A 6,487-nucleotide genomic window follows, 5' to 3' on the forward strand; every position below is an offset into this window, starting at 1 on the left:
GCCTCGTTCCCGTCGCTCCTCGCTGCGCGTTTCGTCTTTGCCTCCGTCGGTCCCCTTCCTTCTTCGGCGATGGCCTCCTGGGGAGCCTCCCACTTCACCGCCAACCGCGCTGAGGGCCTGGTGCGAAAGGGGCTCCTCTGTGAGAGGACGGCGGCAGACGAGTGGAGGCTGCCGGGGACGGAGCAGGTCCCATCGCCGCCCGATGGCTACGTCGTCTCCTTCGCCCACTTCCACGAGCGGGGATTCGCCTCCCCTCCAAGCCGTTTCTTCCGCGGGCTCCTCCACTACTACGGGCTCGAGCTCCAGCACCTCAACCCCAATGGGATCCAGCATATCGCGGCATTCGTCGCGCTGTGCGAGGGATTCCTGGGGATCGAGCCCCACTTCGAGCTGTGGAAGTACTTCTTCACGGTGAGCCTGTACCAGAAGGCGGGGAAGGCCGGAAGCCAGCAGCGGTCGCCTCCGGTGCCGATTGGGTGCGCCGGGATCCACCTCCGTCATACTCGCTCCAAGGAGTATATGACGGTGAAGACCTCGGTGTCCCACAAGGGGTGGCACAATCAGTGGTTCTACGTGAAGAACTACCCGATCTCCCCCCTGCCGGCGTTCACCAGCCGCACCATCGACGCGGCGCCCGATGTGTGGGCGTACGGGCTGGTGGAGAAGGAGAAGAGGAAGATCTCCGACCTGCTGCAGGCCATCGGGCAGCTGAAGCGGGAGGGGCTCACCGGCGCCGGGGTCATCGGCGCATACCACGCCCGGCGAGTGGCGCCGCTGATGCTCCGGGTCCGGCCCCTTGGCGTCATGACCCCCGACATGCCGCCCGAGGGCACTGTCATGGCGACAGGTGCGCTCGCCGCCTCCGAGATCCAGCAACGGCTCCGGGAGGCGCTGGAGGACAAGGACGTCGACTACCCGATCCCCGGGCATCCACCTATGCGCCCGGAGCAGGGCTTCGTGGACCTGGTAAGGCGTTTGGGCCACTACTCCTCCTTCCTGCCGTCGCATTGTCTTGTCGTTCTGACGTGGATCCTCCTTTTGCTTCGCAGGGCATGCTGACCCGGGTTGCGGACTCCCTCCCGCTGGTGCCGGAGGATGCCGCACGGAGGGCTCGCAACCGCCTCTAGGCCGAGAAGGACAAACGCCGCAAGGACAAGGAGACAGAGAAGAGGCGGAAGAAGGCCGCCAAGGAGCTCCAGCGGCGGCGGAGAGGGGTGGTCGTGTCCGACGATGACGACGACGAGGAAGAAGAAGAAGAAGAAGAAGAAGAAGATGAGGAGGAGGAGGAAGTGGAATTGTTTGCTCCCCGTTCGGGGGCTTTAGTGATTCGGGACGCACCCCCGCAGACGGCGGCAGGGGGTGCGGCGGCGGGAGCGTCCGTGCGGGATCCGGCTCCCCCCGGCCCTGGGGCCGTGCCTCAGGGGCCAGCGCAGCGCGCGCTCCAGGAGCCTGCGCGGACCGCTCCTCAGGGGTCGGCGCAGCGCGCGCCTCAGGAGCCGGTGCGGATCGCTCCCCAGGGGGCGACGCAGGGCGTCCCCCGGGGGTCGGCACAGGACCTCCCCCAGGGAGGGACGCGGGGCGCCCCTTCGGGGTCGTCCCAGGGCATCCCCCAGGAGCAGGCGCGGGGTGCTCCCTCGGTGCCGGCGAGGGATGTCGCCCCGGCGCCGTGCCGGAGCGCCCCTCAGGGGCCTTCAGAGCCCGCCCCTGCCGCAGTCTCGGGTCCAGCGCGGGGCACCCCCCAGGAGTCCGCTCGGGGGGCTCCTCGGGGATCTGTGGGGGCTGCCCCCGCCGTCGTGCCTGCTAGCGGAGGGCAACGAGGTGGAGACAAGCGGCCACTGCCGGATGCCCCGGGGTCGGCGTCCGGCTCGGAGTCGAAACGCGCGTGCCGTCCCTGCGCTTCGAGGGCGTAAGTTGATTCTCCCCACATGTCATCCTTTCTTTCTCCTTTCGTATGTTTCTGTTTGATGCCTAACCGTCGACGTTGCAGCACTTCTCCCCACGGCGTCACCCTAGGCTGGCGCCTAAGAAGATGCTGCGGACGTCGTCCTCATCCTGGGTGTGTGCCGTCACACCGCAGCGCGACTGGCGGGGTTCCTGGCGTGGCCGCAGGTCCCCGGCGGAGGTGGCCGCTGAGGAGCCGGTCGTCGGGACGGCGGCGGGGTCAGCCGCAGGAGGGGGAGCGGACCCCACTCCACCTGCGGCCCCACCGGTCGCTCTTCCAGCTCGGGTCGCGATTCCCCCGGGCCCGCAAGCCGGGGAGGTGATCGACCTCGACGCCGACGAGGCGGAGGAGGCGGTGACGGCAGTGGGCAGAGCGGATGCCCCCGCTGCCGTGGCGGGATCGGAGGCAGAGGGGGCGCTGGCTCCCGAGGGTGCGGCGGCGGTGAAGGCACCGGCGTCGGAGGCTGAGGTCTCCGTCCCGGTTGCTCCCACGGGGGTGGTTCCGGCGGCCGAGACGGACGTGCCCACAGAGGTGCCGTCGGCGGCCGTGGTGGCGATGGGTGTGCTGGCGCCGGAGCTGTCGGCGGATCCGAGGGTTTCTGGCATCGTAATGTCGTCATCGACGACGACGTCAGAGTCGGGCCTTGTTCCGCCCTCAGCTTCCTCCGTCCCCGGGGCGTGGAGAGGGCACATCCTTCGCTGGACGTCCCGCGATGACCCGCCGCGGCGCCTCTACGCACTGGATGATGCCGCCGAGTGGCATAAGTGGCAGGCGATGCACGGCGGCGTCGCCCAGGTCCAGGCAGCTCTGACCTTGGCGTTGGGGGTTTTGGCCAACACCGTGGTTCCCGGCAGCCAGGTATGTTGTTTCTGCCGCTCGGTGATGAGCTCTTTCCTTTTTACTTTTTTGTCTTAACGTCATGCCGCTTTGCAGGCTCTCCAGGAGGGCAGCCTGGAGAAATCCGACTTCCTCCGGCGGCAGCGGAACCTTTGGGAACATTACAACACTGAGAGGGAGCGCTCCAGGGGTCTGGCCCTGCAGCTCAGTGCCGCCCAGGGGGCCGTTTGCGACCTGGAGGGGCGCGAGCAAGCAGCGCTAGAGGGGGCGCGGCGTGCCGAGGCCAAACTCCAGGCCGTCACGGAGAAGGCCCGCCTCGACCTTCAAGAGTTCCAGGCTGCCATGGACAGGGCCCGCCGCGATGCCGAGGGGCTAAGAGCCGCGGCTACTGAGCGGGCCCGCCGAGATGCCGAGGAACTGGCGCGGCTGAGGGGGGAGAATGGAGCCCTTCGCACGGAACGCGACCAGTTCTGTTTGCAGGTGCACGGGCTCCAGACCGCCTTGTCCCTCAGTGTCGACCGGGAACGCGAGCTGAAGGCCCAGGCCGACGGTGAGGCTCTTTCTGCTTCTGTATTTTTGTGTCGTTGGTGTTTCGTTTCATCTGACTTGGTGGGGCTTCTTGATCGGCTCCTGCAGAGGACCTTGCCAGGTTGCGGGTTTTGCTCGACGAGGAGCGCGGCGAGCATGGCGCCTCGCGGGATGCGGTCCGCGTCATCTGCGAGGATTTCGGCGTTGCTCCGGAAGAGGGGTCGAGCTCGCTGCCGGCCCGTGTTCTTGAAGTGCGCCGTTGCCGCCGTGAAATTGCCGTGGACGCGCTTCACCTTGGTGTGCGGCGCGCCTTCGGGGTCTTCGGCTCTCACTATGCCGACATTAACTTTGTCGGGATGAGTGAGGGGTACTGCGCTGGCTACACCGACGCCGAGCTGGACGAGATCGACTCCGCGGTGACTGCGCCGGCGGAGGCCCTCGCGAAGCTTCTGGAGGACGAAGCCGTCCCCCCTGCCGACCCTGACGCCGCTCCTGCCGGCCCCGAGGTCCCTGCCGCTGCCGACCCTGAAGCCGCCGCCGTCGCCGACCCTGAAGCCGTCGCTCCTGTCGACCCCGAAGCCGCTGCTTCAGCCGACCCCGGGACCACTGCTCCAGCCGATCCTCCTGTTAATTAGCTGTACCGGGCTTGTGCCCAAAAAACATTTGTGCTTAAGTCAGTTGTCTTGAACTCGTTTGTGCTGGCCATACGGGCCTGTTCTTATGACTTTTTATTTTGTGCTAAGGAAACCGTTTCCCTTTGTTATTCCTTTGGTTTTTGAAAGCGTTTGGATGCGTTGCCGGGCGCGTCAGTAAGTTTTTGATGAGCGAAGGTACCGTAGCCGCTGGGGCGTAGGCTTTTTTCGCAGTCCAATCGCAACTTGGCTGAGTACCGTTCACGCATCCTTATCTTTTTGCGTCCAAAGGTTTTCGAAAGGGAGTGTCCGGTTTTTTGAAAGAAGAAAAACGTTTTCTTTTTAGCGGTGCCCAGCGGCTGGGGTTGGGACCCCTGATAGCCCCCCGAGGGGTGTGCGATCCTGGGGCCAGGCCAGGGTCGGATACCCCTGAGTTTAAAAGAAAAGGCCTTCTTTTTTCGTGAAGATCAAAACTGGTAGCCCCCGAGGGGTATGCGACCTTGGAACGAGGCCAAGGTCGGATACCCCTGAGCTTAAACGAAAAGACCTGAGCCAAGGTGGCTCAGGGTTTCTTTTTAGCAGAAGAACAAAACTGGTAGCCCCCGAGGGGTATGCGACCTTGGAACGAGACCAGGGTCAGATACCCCTGAGCTTAAAACGAAAGGAGCTGAAAAGATGGCAAGATCATGCATAACTTTGTAAATGAGAGCTATGGGTAGAAGCGCCTTAGCTGTTCTATGTTCCAGGCGTTGCTGAAGATTTGCCCGTCGGGAGTTGCCAGCTTGTAGGTGCCTGGCCGTAGCACCTGTGCGACGATGAACGGGCCTTCCCATGGGGGAGTCAACTTGTGCCGACCCCTGTTGTCTTGGACGAGGCGGAGCACTAGATCTCCAACGTTGAAGGCGCGGCCTTGTATCTTGCGGCTGTGGTAACTCCATAGGGCCTGCTGGTACTTAGCCGAGTGTAGGAGGGCTACATCTCGCGCTTCGTCGAGTTGGTCTTGCGCATCCTCGAGCGACGCCTGGTTTCCCTGTTCGTCGTATGCTTTGACCCTTGGTGACCCATACTCCAAGTCGGTGGGCAGGATGGCCTCGGACCCGTAAACCATGAAGAACGGGGTGAATCCTCTCGCCCGGCTGGGGGTCGTCCTCAGGCTCCAGAGGACTGCTGGGAGTTCCGCAACCCATCGTCCGCCGAACTTTTTGAGGCGGTCGAAGATCCGTGGCTTGAGACCCTGAAGTATCATGCCGTTGGCTCGTTCGACTTGCCCGTTCGTGCGGGGGTGCACAACTGCCGCCCAATCCACTCGAATGTGGTGGTCGTCGCAGAACTGGAGGAATCTCTTTCCGGTGAACTGCGTACCGTTGTCGGTTATGATGGAGTTCGGGATCCCGAATCGGTGGATGATGTCGGTGAAGAATTGTACCGCCTACTCGGACTTGATTTGCGCCACAGGCCTTGCTTCGATCCATTCGGAAAACTTGTCGACAGCGACGAGTAGGTGGGTGAAGCCCCCGGGCGCCCTTTTGAAGGGTCCGACGAGATCCAGCCCCCAGACCGCGAACGGCCACGTGATGGGGATGGTTTGTAACGCCTGCGCGGGCAGATGGGTTTGGCAGGCAAAGAATTGGCATCCTTCGCAATTGCGGACTACCTGGGTAGCATCCGCGACCGCGGTTGGCCAGTAGAAACCTTGCCGGAAAGCATTGCCCACAAGCGTCCTTGGCGCAGCGTGATGACCGCAAGCCCCGGCGTGGATGTCCTGGATCAGCGCCTTTCCCTGCTCGATCGGGATGCAGCGCTGGAGAATCCCCGTGTGGCTTCGCTTGTAAAGCTCCTGGTCGATGATGGTGAAGGATTCGCACGACGCGTGATCCTGCGGGCTTCGGTCTTGTCAGTTGGGAGCGCGTCGTGGATAAGGTACTCGAGGTACGGGGCTCTCCAATCGGTCGGGGGGTCGGTCCCTGGTGCGGGGCCCGCCTCGATTTCCATAACCTCAGGGTCGGAAGGCTTGGCTTTCGGGGCCGAGTCGGGTGGGGCAGCGTTGATTTCCTTGGGATTGGTGCTCGGATCCAGGACAGGTGGTGTGTTGCCGACCTCTCCTGGCTCGGATCCCGACCCCAAGGCTGGGCATGCCCCGCCGACCCCTGCTGGCTCCGGGTGATGGATCGAGGGCTTTAGCTGGTCGCTAACGAAGACGCCGTCGGGGACGGGCATCCGGCCAGACGCCGCCTTTGCGAGCTCGGCGGCGGCTTCATTGAAGCGCCTTGCGACGTGGTTGAGCTCTAACCCGTCGAACTTGTCCTCGATCTTACGTACCTCATTGCAGTAGGCGGCCATTTTAGGGTCATGGTAGCTCCATTCTTTCATGACTTGCTCGACGACCAACTGGGAATCGCCTCGGACGTCTAGTCGACGAATGCCCAGCTCGATTGCGATGCGGAGCCCGTTGAGCAAGGCTTCATACTCGGCGACATTATTGGATGCAGGAAAATGGAGGCGGATCATGTACCTGATGCGTACGCCCAGCGGAGAGACGAAAACGAGG

General features: G+C 63.7%; 1 pseudogene; it reads right to left on the minus strand.

The window, feature by feature from the left end:
* Positions 1-5,080: 5,080 nt before the first annotated feature.
* On the minus strand, positions 5,081-6,279 carry LOC111255805 (annotated as a pseudogene).
* Between the last annotated feature and the right edge of the window lie 208 nt (positions 6,280-6,487).

Source organism: Setaria italica, chromosome IX (assembly GCF_000263155.2).
Source record: "Setaria italica strain Yugu1 chromosome IX, Setaria_italica_v2.0, whole genome shotgun sequence".
Classification (NCBI taxonomy): domain Eukaryota; kingdom Viridiplantae; phylum Streptophyta; class Magnoliopsida; order Poales; family Poaceae; genus Setaria; species Setaria italica.